The sequence below is a fragment of the Molothrus aeneus genome, chromosome 13 (assembly GCF_037042795.1).
Source record: "Molothrus aeneus isolate 106 chromosome 13, BPBGC_Maene_1.0, whole genome shotgun sequence".
In the NCBI taxonomy this organism is placed as follows: Eukaryota; Metazoa; Chordata; class Aves; order Passeriformes; family Icteridae; genus Molothrus; species Molothrus aeneus.
Window position 1 is genome coordinate 19,983,217 of NC_089658.1, and position 15,067 is coordinate 19,998,283.

Consider the following 15,067-nt stretch of genomic DNA (forward strand, 5'->3'; position numbering starts at 1 on the left):
AAGTGTCTGCCAGAGTCTAAATCTATTACATTGGCACGGTTGCCTTTATTAACCAATTTTTAAACTCATCAAAAGCTCAAACAGCTTTGACAGGGTTCATTTTTCACCAATTTTGGTGCCCGTTCTCTGCCATCAGTGGATTGGGGTCAGAGGATGGGTTTGCCCATGAAGACGCTCATCCTTCTTATTTATTGCCAGAATCCTGTTTTCCATCAGATTTTGGAGCCCTCTCCTGCAGAGGTGTAAAATGAGATGAGTTTCTGCATAACCCTGAGGGGCCCAAGGTCCCTTTCCCAAAGAAATCCCCATTTAAATGCTCAAACCTGGACTTTGCCAAGAGTTTTGTCTTCCCAAATGCAAATATTTGAATCCTGCCTTTGGATGCTGACTGGCAGCTGGGTCCTTGCTCCACAGGGCAGGGGAAAACTAATCAGGCACTGACGAATTATTTCAGGTTTGGCCACCTTGAGATGCACGAGTGAGGGCGGGTTTGGGAAGCAGAGAAGTGTTCATTGTTATTTGTTGTGCTGGAAGGGGTGCCAGTGCTGGGCTCTCCTGTCAGATGGAGCAGAAACGAGCCAGGCTCGTGGCTTCTCCTCCAAAACCTGTGGGAAGGCTCTTCCCCCCCACCCGGGGGCCTCCAGCCTACCCGGGCCTAATTTATGATAATTATTTTTAATATTGCTTTTATGTGGCCATATATTGTCTGAATTCCATAACAATGCAGCAGCAGATATGAAGAGTTTCCAGGCTGGCTCTGGGCTCCCTGAGGCAGCATTTATTAAAATCTCCTTTTGTCCATATTTCATGTTTATTGCTGCCATCTTTAATTAAGGGAGGTAAATATTGCCGAGGGGGGCTGAGGGCCCTATTTTAACATGAATAATCAGAAATAATCCGTGGCACAAGATGCTGTGGGAGGGGGAAGGAGCTCCAGGGTGCTCCTGCTGCCTCCTCCTGCTCTGGGATGGGGCAGCTGGGCAGGGAAGGGTCTGTGCCCCCAGGGACTGGTGATTGTTTGCAATGAACAACCAGGGAGGAGTTGAGCTCAGCTGGAATTGGAATTTTTACAGATTTCCTGCAGACTGATGTGGCTGGGAAGGGACCTTAAAGCCCATCTTGTCCTGGGCAGGGACACCTTCCTCTGTGCCAGATTGCTCCAAATCCATCCAGCCTGGGGCACTGCCAGGGATGCAGGGGCAGCCACAGCTGTGCCAGGCCTGCCCACCCTAACAGGGAACAGTTCCCAATTCCCAACATCCCAACACCCATCCCTGCCTCTGGCAGCGGGAGCCATTCCCTGTGCCCTGTCCCTCCATCCCCTGTCCCCAGCCCCTCTCCAGCTCTCTGAGGTCTCCCCAGAGCCTCCCCCAAACTGACCTTGGGTGCTCCCCCTGCTCTGGCTGCTGCAGTGGGTGAGAAGCCACAATCTGTGCAGGTGTGACTGTGCAGGTCCCAGCCAGGAGAGGGTTAAACCCAGGAGAGGGTTTAGCTCAGAGAGGGTTTAACCCAGGAGAGGGTTTAGCTCAGAGAGGGTTAAACCCAGGAGAGGGTTTAGTTCAGGGAGGGTTAAACCCAGGAGAGGGTTTAGTTCAGAGAGGGTTTAACCCAGGAGAGGGTTTAGCTCAGAGAGGGTTTAGTTCAGGGAGGGTTTAACCCAGGAGAGGGTTTAACCCAGGAGAGGGTTTAGCTCAGAGAGGGTTTAACCCAGGAGAGGGTTTAGTTCAGGGAGGGTTAAACCCAGGAGAGGGTTTAGTTCAGGGAGGGTTTAACCCAGGAGAGGGTTTAGTTCAGAGAGGGTTTAGTTCAGAGAGGGTTTAACCCAGGAGAGGGTTTAGTTCAGAGAGGGTTTAACCCAGGGGAGCAGCCCCGGGAGGCTCAGCTGTGCCAGCTGTGAGCCCCAGGATGCAGCCACGCTGGGAGCTGCTCTGCTCTCCCCGAGGAGAGGGGTTCCTGTGCTGCTCCCCCTTTGCTGGGCTCCTGCTGGCTCAGAGCTGAGGCGCTGCCCAGCCCAGCTCCCGTCCCCAGGGGCTCCTCGGGGTGCCTGGACAGGAGGATTTCTCCATTTCTCCTCTCAGACGTGCTGGACGGGGCTGTCTGTGGTCCCTGTCCCTGGCAGCGCAGCTGCGGTGGGGCAGAGGAGCTGGGCTGGGCTGGCACAACCTGAGCTGCCAGCACAACCTGGCACTGCCAGGGCCAGCACAGCACCCCGGGGCTGCAGAGAGCCCTGCAGCCAGCACAGAGCCCTTGGCACATGAGCCGCAGGCCCTTGGGCTCGGGGACAGCCGGGACACAGGAGCAGGGGGCTGCAAAAAGGACATTTCTGCAGCAGGGGCTGTGCTGGGAGAAGGTGGCTGCCCCTGGAGGGGCACAGGGAGGAAAGGGATGCTTCTAATGGAACTTCCTTGGTGGCAGCAAGCCCAGCAGTGCCTGGGCTGTGCTGGCAGTGCTGAGGGGCTGTGCTGGCAGTGCTGAGGGGCTGTGCTGGCCCTGGCAGTGCTGATGAGGGGCTCTGCTGGCCCTGGCAGTGGTGCTGAAGGGCTGTGCTGGCCCTGGCAGTGCCAGGTTGTGCTGGCCCTGGCAGTGCCAGGTTGTGCTGGCCCTGGCAGTGCCCAGGTTGTGCTGACCCTGGCAGTGGTGCTGAGGGGCTGTGCTGGCCCTGGCAGTGCCAGGCTGTGCTGGCCCTGGCAGTGGTGCTGAGGGGCTGTGCTGGCCCTGGCAGTGCCAGGTTGTGCTGGCCCTGGCAGTGCCCAGGTTGTGCTGGCCCTGGCAGTGGTGCTGAGGGGCTGTGCTGGCCCTGGCAGTGCTGAGGGGCTGTGCTGGCCCTGGCAGTGCCAGGTTGTGCTGGCAGCACTTCTGACTCGCTGAGTAAAGGGAGACTTTTCCTTGGGGACTCATCTTCTGTCAGGCCTGAGATAATCCAATGTGATAGTGCAGGCACAATGACTTCATTACTGTAATTATTTTTATTGCCTCTGCAGGCCTCTGCTTTAAAATAAACTCAGGAGCCAGAGCATTCAATTCCATCCCAGTGCTGGGGGAAGGGTTGGACTCAGTGCTGTGGAGGGCTTTTCCAATGTACATGTTTGCATGGTTCTGCCACCCTCATCTCCTTCCTTTCATCGTATTGGGGGTCTGAGTGCTCAGTTTTGCCCAGTGCACCCAGCATGTTCAGTTTTGCCCAGTACACCCAGCTTTGCTGGCTCTTTCCCCTCTCCAGGTGCCTGCGTGGGCCCAGGTGCCGCCACTCAGGGCGCACCAAAACCAGGGCGTTCACACTGGGGCTCCAGGGGGGGAAATGCTCCCCAGCAGCTGGGACCCTGTGGCACTGGCAGGGTGGACAGGACCCATGGATGGGTCACCTCAGGCCTGGGATCCAGCCCTGGTTTCTCCTGATGAGGTAAATCCTGCTGGCAGGGCTTCCTTCCAGCTGCCCTCCTGGCTCTGCAGTGTCACCCTCTGCCGGGCTCCCAGCTCATTCCAGAGCTTCTGTAGGGAATGTTCAGCTCCCAGGCAGCTGAGCTGGCTCCTCTGAGCGTGCCCTGGTGCAGGGAGGCTGCTCTGGGGCGCAGGGCAGGGGCAGCTCCCTGTGGAGCTGTGGGTGTGCAGTGCTCCCTTTGGGATGCTCAGCCCCATCAGCTCAGCCCATGCCCAGCACAGCCTCTGCCCAATATCCCACCCATGCCTGAGCCCAGCCCAGGCTGGCACAGCCTCTGCCCTGAGCCCTGCCCAGGCTGATCCAGGCTCTCTCTGCCCTGAGCCCTGCCCAGGCTGGCACAGCCTCTGCCCTGAGCCCTGCCCAGGCTGATCTGGGTTCTCTCTGCCCTGAGCCCTGCCCAGGCTGGCACAGCCTCTGCCCTGAGCCCTGCCCAGGCTGATCTGGGTTCTCTCTGCCCTGAGCCCTGCCCAGGCTGATCCAGGCTCTGCCCTGAGCCCTGCCCAGGCTGATCCGGGCTCTCTCTGCCCTGAGCCCTGCCCAGGCTGATCCGGGCTCTGCCCTGAGCCCTGCCCAGGCTGGCACAGCCTCTGCCCTGAGCCCAGCCCAGGCTGATCCAGGCTCTGCCCTGAGCCCTGCCCAGGCTGATCCGGGCTCTCTCTGCCCTGAGCCCTGCCCAGGCTGATCCGGGCTCTGCCCTGAGCCCTGCCCAGGCTGATCCGGGCTCTCTCTGCCCTGAGCCCTGCCCAGGCTGGCACAGCCTCTGCCCTGAGCCCTGCCCAGGCTGATCCAGGCTCGGGGAGCTTAGGGGCCATCTGGGCAGGGAACAGAGACTTTGCCCATCAACACGAGTAATCCCTGCCTGTAATCCAGGTTTGCTCTGAGCTGCTGCCCAGAGGCTCCTGCTGCCCAGGGCCAGCCCATGGGGCTGCTGGGGACAGTGGGCAGAGCCCTTGTCCTGCTCTGGGGGGCACAGATGGGGGCTCAGGGGGCTGCCCTGCCCTGGGGAGGTGCAGCAGGGCCAGGAGCTGCTGCTGTCAGCAGAGATCTGTCCTGGAACTCAGGTTGTGAGCAAGCTCAGCTGCTTCTGGGCCCCTGGGAGAGCCCTGGGCCATGTTTCTGTGGATTATTTTTATCTCTAAATATGAAATTCTCTCGAAGCAGCATTTAGAGCAGTGTCACTGCCCTGGCTGGGGTGGCTGTCTGGGACACTGACACAGGCGTGGAATTCAGACGGTTCCTTTTCATGGCCCTGATTTTTAGCGTTGCCAGGAGCTGCTTTTTAGCAGTGCTAAAGGAATTTGAGCTGGCTGGGGTCCGTTTGATGAACTGGCAGGGCTGGTGGCCCTCTGTCCATCTGCAATCCCACATTCTTTCCAGGAGCAGAAATGCTCCAAGGCTCTGGGCCCCCTGGAGCACTCCCCCCTGCCACCCCCAGGTCTGGGGAGTGGGCACGGTTTGGGTCTCGTTTGCAATGGAGCCCAGCGGGAGCTGGAAGCCCTGTGTGTGCTGTGCCCTGGCTGCCCAGTGGAAAGCAAGGGCGGCTTTGGGGTGAGCCACACCTGGCAGGGCAAGTGCTGAGCGCTGGGATGAGCCCGGGTGGGGCAGGGCGGGCAGCTTTAAATTGGCTATGAAGGGATGGGGATGGGCAGGCGCCGTGCGGCTCAGGGAGCAGCGGCTGCTGCCTCCTGCCCTGCAAGGACCCTGCCCTGCCTGCGGGGCGCCTGGACCCGCTGGCTCTGTCCCGTGTGCCAGCGGAGCGCGGCATGGCCCCATCGCGTGTGCCAGGGGCTGGGTTTGGCACCTGTCCGATGGCTGTGGGGGCTCTGTGGGTCCCCTCCCCCGGACGCCCCCTGTTCCTCCCTGGGTGCCTGCGGAGCCCCAGCCGCCCCTCCAGGGCTCCTCTCCAGCCGTGGTGCTTTGTCAGACACGCTGCCGTGGAGCGGAGCTGCGATCCTTTATTCTGCCGGGTTTGATGTGCAAAGTAAACACGTTAACATCAAGGCAGCTTCCCGGCGGCGCCCGGGACTTGGGATTTGGGATTCGGCTCCTGCTCCGCGTTGGGGCTGCTCAGAGCGATGGGGGCGCTGCTCAGAGTATTGGGGTGCTGCTCAGAGCGATGGGGGTGCTGCTCAGAGTATTGGGGTGCTGCTCAGAGTATTGGGGTGCTGCTCAGAGCAATGGAGGTGCTGCTCAGAGCGATGGGGGTGCTGCTCAGAGTATTGGGGTGCTGCTCAGGGTGATGGGGGCACTGCTCAGAGCATTGGGGCTGCTGCTCAGAGTATTAGGGTGCTGCTCAGAGCATTGGGGGTGCTGCTCAGAGCAATTGGGGGTGCTGCTCAGGTTGATGGGGATGCTCCTCCTGAGGAATGGGATTGCTGAGAACGTTGGGGGTGCTGCTCCCAGGGAACGGGGCTGCTCAGAGCAATGGAAGCTCTGCCTGCAGGGTAGGATCCCTTTCTCACAGAGTGTAACGTGGAAAAATGGCTTTGCTGATAGAAATCCAGGCTGGCTTTGTGGGCTGCTCCTCCATTCAGCACCAGGGAGGGTGCAGGAGGTGCAAAGAGGCTCTTGTTCCCTTCCCTGGCTTTTCTGGGGTTTTTCCATGAAGTGAGGATGGCAGGGGAAGCCCTGGGGCTGGACAGCCCTTGGGGTCACTGTGCTCATGCTCTGGGCCGGGCTGGAGCTTACCCTGGGGCTCAGAACAGCATCTCCCCGCAGAGCAGAGCAGAGCAGAGCAGGGTGCCCTGGTGCCTGGCACAGGGGACAGAGCCCAGCCCTGCCAGGGACTGTGATGCAGCCAAGGCAGGGATGTGCCAGCGCTCAGGACAGAGCACAGGAATAAGGTCACTCGTTTCTGTTTGAAAATACCAACAAAGCAAATAATCCTGCTGAAAAAAAACTAACAAAGCAAGTAATCCTGCTTCTGGCGTTCTGTGGGCAGCTGGATCCTGCTGGACAGTTTGGGAAATGGATGGAATAACAGCTTCCCTTGCCACGGAGGGTGGCACATCCCTCCTGCAGATGTTACTGCAGATCCTGCCCGAATCCAGGCCTTTGCCTGCCAGGCCCCTGGTGTGCTCCCTGCGTGTGGGGGAACGTCCCCAGCCAGGGCTGAGCTGGGCTCACAGCATGGCTCAGGCACCCCAGGCTGGGCAGGGAGGGGGGGACACCCTGGGGTGGCCCTGGGGCAGCATTGGCTGCTCTGGGTGGAAGGGGCTGCAGTTCTGTGCCCTGCTCCTGCAGAATCCCAGCGCTGTGGCCCCTGGGTGTGTGCAGGGAGTGTCAGCCCACATCACCATCCCCAGATCAGGCGCCCAGAGAGTGCCCTGTGCTCTCCCGGGTTCCTCTGGAAAGGGCATGTGTGACACGGCATGTGACTGCAAGGACAGAGGGGCCTTTTGGGGGCTTTTCTGTGAAAGCTGAGCTGAGCAAAGCCCATCCCTCTGCAGCTGGGATGGCCCTGCTGAGGCTGTCCTGGGCTCTCTGCCCCTGCACCCTGCGCTGCCAGGGCTGCCCATCCTCAGGCAGGACATGGGGGCAGCAGGATGGCACCCAGCACACCCTGCATACCCTGCCCATGCTGCATACCCTGCATACCCTGCCCATGCTGCCCACCCTGCCCACCCTGCCCACCCTGCAAACCCTGCTCACCCTGCTCACCCTGCAAACCCTGCATACCCTGCCCACCCTGCCCACCCTGCCCACCCTGCCCCTGCAGCCTGTCCCATGGCAGAGCCACCAGCCCTTCCTGGGGGCCGGGAGCTGTGCAGTCCCTTCCAGCCCAGGCTGTGGGTCAGCAATTCCCAGCAGGGCTCTGCTTCCTTCCCAGCAAGGTCACCACGGCCCTGGCCGTCCCCACAGGACTGCCAGGCAGGGATGGAGGCACGGCAAAGGTCGGTGTTCACTTCCCAGGGCTTTGGTTAGGTCCCAGGTGAAAGCAGACATTTGCATCTAAATGAATATGTATTTTGAGACGTTAAACCCCGCGGCAAAACAAGGGCCTTGCTGAGATGACAAATACATCTCTCCCTGTGCCTGTTCCCATATCCTCACAGCAGCTTTGGAAACAAACCCAGGTCAGCCCAAACAGTTTCTCTTGCCTTCCTTCTCCCTACACCACAGCCTGCTGTAAATACTGAGCAGCTGAAACCGCAAATGAGAGGAGCTGTGGATCTGCAGGGTCTGTGATGTGTGCAGGATCCCAGCGCCTTGTGCAGCTCCAGGTCAGCTTCTCGTTCAGCCCAAACCCTCATTAAGAGAGAAAAACCTGCTTGGAAAGCGGGGGAAAAGAGCTGGCTCTGAGTCATCTGGGAGGCAAAGTGGGGTTTTCTGGCTTGGGTTTTGGGGGGTTTTATTCTGGCTGAGGGGTGAGCCAGGACTGCCTGGCCCCTGGATGGAGCGAGTGGGAGCAGCACATTGGTATGGCCAGGAGGGACTGGCACTGGCACGGGGGTGGCATGGGGGTGGCACTGGGCCCGGCAGCCCTGGGGCCGTGCTGCCAGCAGAGTGGGCAGCAGGAGCCCGGGGTCAGCATCTTCTGCACGGAGCTGGGGGCAGAGCATCCCTCGAGGGAGGGGAGCAGGGAGCAGCAGGTTCCCACCGTGATGCTGGGGAGCATCCCAGGCTCCCGCAGCATCCCGGGCTCCCCCAGAGCATCCCTGGGCTCCCCCAGAGCATCCCCAGCTCCCCCAGAGCATCCCCAGAGCCCCCCGGGTCCCCCAGAGCCTCCCCCCCCATCAGGGCACTGCCCGGAGCTGGCTCTGCCCTCTCCGAGCCCCTCTGGGAGCAGGCAGCAGCATTTTCTGCCGTGTGAGGTTTTCTGTGAGGCTGCTCTCCCCAGGGCTGTGCAGGTGCTCCCCGAGCAGTGCCCAGCGGGTTACCCAGGGCTTGTTGATAAGAGAGCCTGGTTGTGGTGCAGGATCCATGCCCAGCAGATTACCCAGGGGTTGTTGATAAGAGAGCCTGGTTGTGGTGCAGGATCCATGCCCAGCGGGTTACCCAGGGGTTGTTGATAAGAGAGCCTGGTTGTGGTGCAGGATCCATGCCCAGTGGGTTACCCAGGGGTTGTTGATAAGAGAGCCTGGTCGTGGTGCAGGATCCATGCCCAGCGGGTTACCCAGGGGTTGTTGATAAGAGAGCCTGGTTGTGGTGCAGGATCCATGCCCAGCGGGTTACCCAGGGGTTGTTGATAAGAGAGCCTGGTTGTGGTGCAGGATCCATGCCCAGCAGATTACCCAGGGGTTGTTGATAAGAGAGCCTGGTTGTGGTGCAGGATCCATGCCCAGCGGGTTACCCAGGGGTTGTTGATAAGAGAGCCTGGTTGTGGTGCAGGATCCATGCCCAGCAGATTACCCAGGGGTTGTTGATAAGAGAGCCTGGTTGTGGTGCAGGATCCATGCCCAGCGGGTTACCCAGGGGTTGTTGATAAGAGAGCCTGGTCGTGGTGCAGGATCCATGCCCAGCAGATTACCCAGGGGTTGTTGATAAGAGAGCCTGGTCGTGGTGCAGGATCCATGCCCAGCGCTGTCTGTGTCTCACCTCCTGCTCAAGGTGTGTCGCATTCACTGGGAACTTTCTGCTCTCTGCGCCTCTCTCAGTGAGCATCATTCACTCTCCTGGAAATCGCCTCCTGTGACAGGGGCCCTCCTGCAGCCCAGTGCTGGCTCTGGCTGTAAAAAGCCCAGTCCTGCTGTTAATATTCAGGGAGCAGCGCCGCCTCTCCCAGGACAAAGATCCTGCCGTGGCTGGGCACATCCGAGTTCATTATCATGTTAATCTGACTGATCGAGGCCTCCCAGAAGGATTCCACATATGGTCATTCCTGTAGCACAGATAAAAGCTGCTTCGCCTCACTCACAGGCTCCAGCTCCTCTCCTGGTGCACGGTGCTCTTTATTCTTGAGGTGCAGTTCTGGGAGACAGAAACATGAATTATTTTTGAACCTGTTCTTAGTTTTCAGTCTGAATTGGGGTTTTGAGCGTCTTCCCTGTGTTCGCAGTCAGGAATTCCCCCTTACTTTTGTTGTCCTATTTTGGCTCTGGTTTGAAATGGGAAGCATGAGCTGAGCACCCTGCACAATCCCCTGCAGGGATCCACGTCCTTCCTGGGAAAGCACCTGGGGCAAGCTCTAATCCATGGCGCTGGTTCTGGAGGAGGCATGGGGTGCAGGGCACCCCTCACATGGGATTTGGCTGCTTGACTGGCACTGCTGGCCCAGGGCTTCAGCCTGACAGCTCACACTGAATGATTCCACTGGCTTCTGTAATTCAGAAGCAAGGCTTTGGGGGCACTTGTGGAGCACAAGCAAGTTAAAGGGCTCATTCCAGCCTGCTGGCACCTTGAGCGGCTCAGCACCCCTGGATGTGGCCCGGGGTGGTTGGTCCAGTGTGGCCTCAGGACCCTGGGGCTGTTTGGGGACAGTTTGGGGCAGCAGCCTGGGGACCCTGGGGCTGTTTGGGGACAGTGTGGGGCAGCAGCCTCCAGGCTGAGCCCCGTCCCAGCTCCCCCAGCCCCTCCTGGTGCTCCATTCCCTTCCCAGCTCCACTGGCAAAGCGTTCCAGGTTCCCACAAGGCCAGGCAGCCCAGCCTGCAGGAGCAGCGCTCTCCTGCCCGCAGCAGGTAGGGCTGGCTCCTGAGGAGAGGCATTCATGGCATGATCTCTCTGAACACGTTTATTGGCCTCTAAACAATTCACACCAGAGCCGGTTGTGCCCAGAGCCTTTTGCATGCTAATGGCAGGGGAGTGCCAAATTCAACAAGAGCCGCATGGAGCCACTCCAGGCTGCATGAATGAAAAAAGGGAGTTTGAGTTATTGGAAAAACCAATTTGGCTTTATGGAGAGAGATTTCTGTGCCTCTCAATTATAGAGTTATAAATCCTGAATGTAATTCATAAAAGCTGCGTGGCAGCAGAGTGAAGGTGACGTGTCATCAGTCACCGGGAGGGAAGGGCTGGCTTGTGGCGAGCTCTCAGGGCTGGGGAATATTCAGAATATTCCCTGCATCTCTGTGAGTCCGTGCAGGATCCGGGCTGGTGCCAGCCAGGAGCTTGGCCAGGACAGGGTGCAGAGGTGGGGATGTCCTGCCTTGCCCTGGTGGGTGGAGAGGCGGGAGCTGGGAGAGCTGGGGCTCAGCACAGAGGAGCCTTTCACCCTGCCAGGCTCTGCCCCAGCCGCTGGCGGTGCTGCAGGGCAGGGAGCAGCTGTGCAGCACCGTCCCACCTGCCAGCAGCACCTGCTGCGGGACCCAGCCCCTCTGGGCAGCTGGGTGGGCAGGAGGGACGGCCCTCCTGTCCTGTCCTGTCCCGTCCTGTCCCGTCCCGTCCTCTCCTCTCCTCTCCTCTCCTCTCCTCTCCTCTCCTCTCCTCTCCTCTCCTCTCCTCTCCTCTCCTCTCCTCTCCTCTCCTCTCCTCTCCTCTCCTCTCCTCTCCTCTCCTCTCCTCTCCTCTCCTCTCCTCTCCTCTCCTCCAGAGGGTCCTGCTCCCTGCTGGCAGCTGCCACAGCCCTGAGGCTGTGCCTGGAGAGCTGCAGGGCTGGGCAAGCCCCGGGGAAAGCACCGAGTCGGTTTTGCAAAGCCCATGGAAGCTGTCAGGAAAGCTCGAGATAGGCAAACCCTCCCCAGGTGCTGTGGGAGCTGGGAAATGCTCCTGGTGCAAGTTCCTGATTATGAACGGGTGTAAAAACATGCTCGACTGCTGTCCCACTGCAGACTTTCCTAAACGAGGACATCAGAGGCTGAAATTCCATGATGGAGAGCCTGTGGATCCTTCTGCACACGCCAGCATGGCAAAGGTTTGGAAACCTGCTGAGGATTAAGAGGAGAATCACTAATCTGGAGTTTAAGGCTCCGTGGGGCCCTTCATTAGGAACTTTCCTCCTCAGGAGCTTTATAAACTTCTGGATCCAGCTGCCCAGATAAGTCTTGAAGACAGAAATTACTGTGTCAGCGAGGAGGAAGGATTAGAGATAACAGGGAATTAATACTGAAATGCATATGCTATAAATATAACAGGATTACACTGGAGTTATGTAAAAGCCCTTTTCCTTCCCCGAGTCTCCTTGGGTGGGCAGGGCTCTGCTGGGCAGGTGGGCAATCCCCTGAGGTTCTGCCTTCACCTGTGGCTCCCAGGGCATCTGTTCTTGTCATCCTAACAGGGCACAGGGAATGGCTTCAAACTGGCAGCGTTCAGGGGGAGATGGGCAGGGATTGTTCCCTGGCAGGGAGGGCAGCCCTGGCACAGGTGCCCAGAGCAGCTGGGGCTGCCCCTGCATCCCTGGCAGTGCCCAAGGCCGGGCTGGACCCTGGGGCTGGAGCGCCTGGGGCAGTGGGAGGTGCCCCTGCCATGGCTGGGGGGTCTCTAAGCCCCTTCCCAGCCAACCCCACTCCCCTCAGTCCCAGATCTCCCTCCTGCCCCCCTCACCTGGAGGTGCAGGCACAGCCCCAGCCCTGCCCTGTCCTTGGGAACCCCTCCCCTGCCCTGGGGCAGCCCCCAGCCCCTCCTGGGGCAGGAGGGGTCCCTTGGAGCACTCTGCTCCAGCTGCCCTCCTGGATTTCAGGGCTGCTTGTTCCCTGCCTGGAAATGAATATTCTCAGGCCTGTTTTTGCCCATTTCCTCCTCATTCCAGGGCTTAGCAGAGGCTCTGGCTCACGGTGAGGGCTGAGAGCTGTCAGTCAGGACTTGGCCCTGCCTGCAGAACCAACATTAACTTTGTCTGAGGGATGATAAATCCCGGGCTCCTACAGCACGGTGCTGAACTTGGAAAATGAAGCATTTAAACCACAATATTGCAGTCAAATTGCTGGTGAAAATCTCTTCATGTTGGCAGTGGAGCTGGAGGGTCTTTGATCTCTCCCAGCTCAGATGTTGCTGCCAAAGAGACTTAAGCTTAAACTTCACTTTGTAAAATAGACTTTTTTTGATGGTTTCCTTTAAAAAAATAATCTCCTCCTAAGCTCAGGAAGCAGGGACGAGTGGGCAGCCCACAAGGAGATTTCCAACCCAAATAACGCAGGAAGGAACCACTTTCAGCTGCTTCTATTGCTTCTGTAAATCCTGGGCTCAATCCCTGGAGCAGCTTGGGGGCATTTGAGCCCCAGGAGTGGGAATGCTGGGCTGGGGCTGGGGGCTGGCCCGGGGGTGCTGTGGAGGTGGCAGGGGCGGAGGACAGGCTGGCAGGTGGAGATGTTTCCACAGCTTTGGGGTTGGTGCTGTGCCACACCTGCCTGAGAGCTGGACTGGAGCAGCCCTGGTTTGGAAATGGTCTGGAAAGCGGCCGTGCCTCCCATCTCTGCAGCCAGGACGTGGGACAGGGCTCGTCCTCGGTCACTGCGGTGGGACTGAAGGCTCCTGCCTGAACTGAGCCCTCTGCTCGTTTGCAGATGAGCTGCTATTTTTAAATCTCTCTCTCTTTTTTTTTTTCGTTTATTTTTCTATCTGTGGATGACCCTAATTTTGGCTGAGAAGCTTAGGAAAGCAAAGAATGTGAGGTTACTTTAATCTTCCTAAAGTTTGGCACCCTGCTCCGGGCACCCTGTGCCAGGGCCTCACCGCCAGGGAACCATCCCTGATTCCCAGTATCGCACCCATCCCTGCCCCGTGGCCGTGGGCAGCCTTTCCCCTTGTCTGTCACTGGTGTCTGTCATGCCGTTCATGACGAGGAGTCCCCCCTGGCTCCCTCGGAGGCCCCTGCAGACACGGAGAGCCCTCCGCAGGTGCTGGCAATGGGAGCAAGCCCTGGTGCCAGCCTGGCACGGGGCATCCCAGAGGTGCCAGCGCTGCCCGAGGTGTCCCCATCAGCCTGGGCACCCCGAAGGCTGACCTCAAATCCCGCCGACAGACAGGAGTCTCATTTTATAAGAACGTGTAAAGATCCAAACATGGACTATTTAAGCCGGTGTTATGCAATGGGAGCTCTTTTAAGTCGTGATTTGTAAAGGCAGTTCAGATAATTTCCTGAAAGACATTCTGCTAATGATTAATTTAGAATATGTTTAATTCAAGTTAGAGAGATCAAAGAGGGAGCATTTTCCCTGTAATGCCATCCGCGGTTTCACACTTTCACCGGATTCCAGGCACCGGGGGGTGTCTGCTTTGTCCTTCCCCGCAGTTGCTCTGTGAAGATGGCAGAGGAAAGCGCTCTGCGGGCTCCGTGCTGCTCTGGGGCAGGGAAGGGAGAGGAGCCTCGGGCACATCCATCCCTGTGAGATCGGCTCAGAGGAGGGACGGGATGCTGGGGCTGTGCAGCAGCGGCTCCAGCTGGGGCTCCTTCCTTGGGGTCCAGCTGGGAATTGTTACAAATGATCAAATCGTGAGCCAAAATTATCAAAAATTTAGCAAAGATTTATTAATTTGTCTGCGAGACCGAAGTTCGGTCTTCGAAACCACCACAGCCAAAGAGTCAGCGCCGAGCCCGGGATCGGCGCCGGGTGAACAAACACGGATCCGACCCCTCGAGTGTCGGAGTCTCCCCCGTTCACACTCGGGGCTCCGCGCAGCGAGGTTTTGTACAGTCTATTCTGCCCGAGGCAAAGATGACCGAATGTTCTTTGTGTCTCTTCACAGGATGATGCAGAGTTTGAGCTCCCGGACCCTGTGCAGGGCCGGGCCAGCAGCGGGGCCGCTCCTGCTCCTTCCAGGGCGCGCAGCTGCTGCACGGAGCCGCAAGGGCCGGGGAAAGGGGCGCTCGGGGGGCCCCGAGAGCAGGAGGGACCCCGAGCGGGTCGGGCTGTGTCCCAGGGAGCAGGGACGGGAGAGGGAGCAGCCTCGGGACGGGCTCTGTGAGAACCCCTGGGTGCAAAGCGCGCTCCGGTGCCCGGGGCAGGGCTGCAGCCCCCGGCCCTGCAGGATTTAAAGCCGTGCGGACGCGGCGCTCGGGGCACGGGTTAGTGCTGCCCTCGGCAGGGCCGGGGCTGGTTGGGCTCGGTGGTCTCGGGGGCTTTTCCAGCCCCGGTGTCTCCCTGTGACTGCCCCTGGCACAGGCCACGCTCCGGGCTGGGGCTGGGGCTGCTCATCCCGCCGGGCGCGGCGTGCGAGGTGTGAAACCCGCTTTATTTACAGCGCAAACACATCCCTGCACCGGCGGCACCGAGCCCCGGGCTCCCGTGGGCTTCCCCCGCTGCAGTCTGCGGCTGCCGAGCGCCTGTTTGATCAGATAAGGCGCTCGTTTGATCAGATACGGCGCGCGTTCCATGTATTTGTCAGGAAGCGGTGTGTTCGTGGAAGGAAGCAGGCAGCGGTGTCAGGAGCAGCCTTTGATCGGCGGAGATGCGCGGCGGCTCCCGCACGCCGGGGCTGCCGGAGAGGGAATGGATCACCCGGGAGGGAGCTCCGGGGAAGCGGGATGGAGGCGGCAATGGCCCAAACCACGGGCCACCGGCACAGCGGCGGGGCTCTGCAGCCCCGGCCCAGCGGGAGGAGGAGGAGGGTGAGAGTTTTGGGGCGGTGGTGGCCAAACCTCTGCGCAGGAGCAGCCCGGGGGCAGAGGGGGCTGACGGCACAAACCCACCTGTGGAGACAGGTGAGGAGAGGCCGATAGGGAGCAGAGCCTGCAGGGGATGATGGTTTTCATCGGGGCGATGGTGGCCCCTGCACAGCCGGTTCAGGTGGGAAACCCGGGAGCCATCGGGGCA

General features: G+C 59.6%; 1 protein-coding gene across 2 annotated transcripts in view; it reads left to right on the top strand.

The window, feature by feature from the left end:
* FRMD5 (FERM domain containing 5) overlaps positions 1-15,067 on the top strand; it is a 66,463-nt gene that overhangs the window by 30,425 nt on the left and 20,971 nt on the right. The window lies entirely within an intron of this gene.